Source organism: Oncorhynchus mykiss, chromosome 3 (assembly GCF_013265735.2).
Source record: "Oncorhynchus mykiss isolate Arlee chromosome 3, USDA_OmykA_1.1, whole genome shotgun sequence".
Lineage (NCBI taxonomy): Eukaryota > Metazoa > Chordata > Actinopteri > Salmoniformes > Salmonidae > Oncorhynchus > Oncorhynchus mykiss.
In genome coordinates, this window is record NC_048567.1 from 72449793 (window position 1) to 72453466 (window position 3674).

Here is a 3674-nt window from a genome sequence, read left to right on the forward strand (position 1 = left end):
ACTAATACCTATTACACCACAGAGAGGTTCATATGTTAACTAATACCTATTACACCACAGAGAGGTTTATATGATAAATAATACCTATTACACCACAGAGAGGTTCATATGATAACTAATACCTATTACACCACAGAGAGGTTCATATGTTAACATTATAACTAATACCGATTACACCACAGAGAGGTTCATATGATAACTAATACCTATTACACCACAGAGAGGTTAATATGTTAATATTATAACTAATACCTATTACACCACAGAGAGGTTCATATGATAACTAATACCTATTACACCACAGAGAGGTTCATATGTTAACATTCTAACTAATACCGATTACACCACAGAGAGGTTCATATGATAACTAATACCTATTACACCACAGAGAGGTTCATATGTTAACATTATAACTAATACCTATTACACCACAGAGAGGTTCATATGATAACTAATACCTATTACACCACAGAGAGGTGCATATGTTAATATGATAAATAATACCTATTACACCACAGAGAGGTTCATGTGATAACTAATACCTATTACACCACAGAGAGGTTTATATGATAACTAATACCTATTACACCACAGAGAGGTTCATATGATAACTAATACCTATTACACCACAGAGAGGTTCATGTGATAACTGATACCTATTACACCACAGAGAGGTTCATATGTTAATATTATAACTAATACCTATTACACCACAGAGAGGTTCATATGTTAATATTATAACTAATACCTATTACACCACAGAGAGGTTCATATGTTAACCAGTTAGAGCTCTAGGGGCGCTATTTCATTTTTGGATGCATATTCTTGACAGTTTTGGAAAGAAAACACTCTGAAGTTTCAGAATCTGCAAAGATTTTGTCTGTAAGTGCCCCAGAACTCATTCTACAGGCGAAACCAAGATGATGCATCACCCAGGAATTAGCAGAATTTCTGAAGCTCTGTTTTCCATTCTCTCCTTATATGGCTGTGATTGCGCAACGAATGAGCCTACACTTTCTGTCGTTCGCCCAAGGTCTTAGCAGCATTGTGACGTATTTGTAGGCATATCATTGGAAGATTGACCATAAGAGACTACATTTTCCAAGTGTCCGCCTGGTGTCCTGCGTCGAATTCGGTGCGCAATTGCCAGCTGCTTCTACTTTACCATTTGATTCAGGGGAGAAAGCATGTGTCCAAGAACGATGTATCAATGAAGAGATATGTGAAAAACACCTTGATGATTGATTCTAAACAACGTTTGCCATGTTTTCAGTCGATATTATGGAGTTAATTTGGAAAAAAGTTTGCGTTTTGAGGACTGAATTTATGGATTTTTTTTGGTAGCCAAATGTGATGTATAAAACGGAGCTATTTCTAATACACAAGGAATCTTTTTGGAAAAACTGAGCATCTGCTATCTAACTGAGAGTATCCTCATTGAAAACATCAGAAGTTCTTCAAAGGTAAATGATTTTATTTGAAGGCTTTTATGTTTTTGTTAATGTTGCGTGCTGGATGCTAACGCTAATGCTAACGCTAAATGCTAACGCGAAATGCTAACTCTAGCTAGCTACTTTTACACAAATTATTGTTTTCCTATGGTTGAGAAGCATATTTTGAAAATCTGAGATGACAGTGTTGTTTACAAAAGGCTAAGCTTGAGAGATGGCATATTTATTTCATTTCATTTGCGATTTTCATAAATAGTTAACGTTGTGTTATGCTAATGAGCTTGCTGATAGATTTACACAATCCTGGATACAGGGGTTTTTTCATAGCTAAACGTGACGCAGAAAACGGAGCGATTTGTCCTAAACAAATAATCTTTCAGGAAAAACTGAACATTTGCTATCTGAGAGTCTCCTCATTGAAAACATCTGAAGTTCTTCAAAGGTAAATGATTTTTTTGAATGCTTTTCTGTTTTTTTTGTGTAAATGTTGCCAGCTGAATGCTAATGCTAAATGCTACGTTAGCCATCAATACTGTTACACAAATGCTTGTTTTGCAATGGTTGAGAAGCATATTTTGAAAATCTGAGATGACAGTGTTGTTAACAAAAGGCTAAGCTTGAGAGCTAGCATATTTATTTCATTTCATTTGCGATTTTCATGAATAGTTAACGTTGCGTTATGGTAATGAGCTTGAGTCTGTATTCACGAACCCGGATCCGGGATGGGGAGATCAGAAAGGTTAATATTATAACTAATACCTATTACACCACAGAGAGTTTCATATGTTAATATGATAAATAATACCCATTACACCACAGAGAGGTTCATATGTTAATATGATAAATAATACCCATTACACCATAGAGAGGTTCGTCTAAGGCACTGTATCGCAGTGTTGCGGTCTCACTACAGCCTGGGGTTCAATCCCATGTTTCGGAGGACGCATGACTCGACCTTCACCTCTCCCGAGCATGTTGGGGAGTTGCAGTGGTGAGACAAGATTGTAATCAAGAAAATGGGGAGAGAGAAGGATGAGGAGGTGCTGTGAGCCAGGACTCAGCTGTAGGTTAGCTTCCCTGCTGCCTCTCGCTGGCCGTACCATCATGGCTTCCACCTCAGATGTTTAGGATGAGGACTTATTATGGGTGAAGCAGAAAAGAAGAATATGGACAATACAGTATATGACAAACATGCAGAGAGAGAGAGGATGAAAGGGAAGGAAGAGAGAGAGAGAGAGAGAAGAGGGAAGGAAGAGAGAGAGAGAAGAGGGAAGGAAGAGAGAGAGAGAAGAGGGAAGGAAGAGAGAGAGATAAGAGGGAAGGAAGAGAGAGAGAGGATGAAAGGGAAGGAAGAGAGAGAGAGGATGAAAGGGAAGGAAGAGAGAGAGAAGAGGGAAGGAAGAGAGAGAGAGGATGAAAGGGAAGGAAGAGAGAGAGAAGAGGGAAGGAAGAGAGAGAGAGAAGAGGGAAGGGAGAGAGAGAGAGGATGAAAGGGAAGGAAGAGAGAGAGAGAGAGAGAAGAAGGAAGGAAGAGAGAGAGAGAAGAGGGAAGGAAGAGAGAGAGAGAGAAGAGGGAAAGAAGAGAGAGAGAGGATGAAAGGGAAGGAAGAGAGAGAGAATAGGGAAGGAGGAGAGAGAGAGAAGAGGGAAGGGAGAGAGAGAGAGGATGAAAGGGAAGGAAGAGAGAGAGAGAGAGAGAGAGAGAAGAGGGAAGGAAGAGAGAGAGAGAAGAGGGAAGGAAGAGAGAGAGAGGATGAAAGGGAAGGAAGAGAGAGAGAAGAGGGAAGGAAGAGAGAAGACTGAGGAGACAGATGGGAAAAGAAACAGAAAGGAAGGAAGGAATGAATGGAGAGGAGAGCGAGAGAGAGAGGGGGAGAGTAAAAGAGGAGAGGTGTGCAGTGTAGAAGGGCCAGCTGAGTTTATGAGTTGTGGTAATTAGCCAGATCTTACTAATCAATGACACATTCACATGGCTGTCTGCTCCGTTGCTAACCCCCCAATACACACTAATTGGTATTTTCTGGGCTAAACATGGTGATGCTGCCTTCCACTTCAGAGCATGCTCTCACACACACATCATCTGTGCATGTATACCTTATACATATCTGGTGAAGAGAATGCTGTGTACACTGAGTATACAAAACATTAAGAACACCTTCCAAATATTGAGTTGTACCCCCCCTTTAGCCCTCAGAACAGACTCAATTCATCAGGGCATGGACT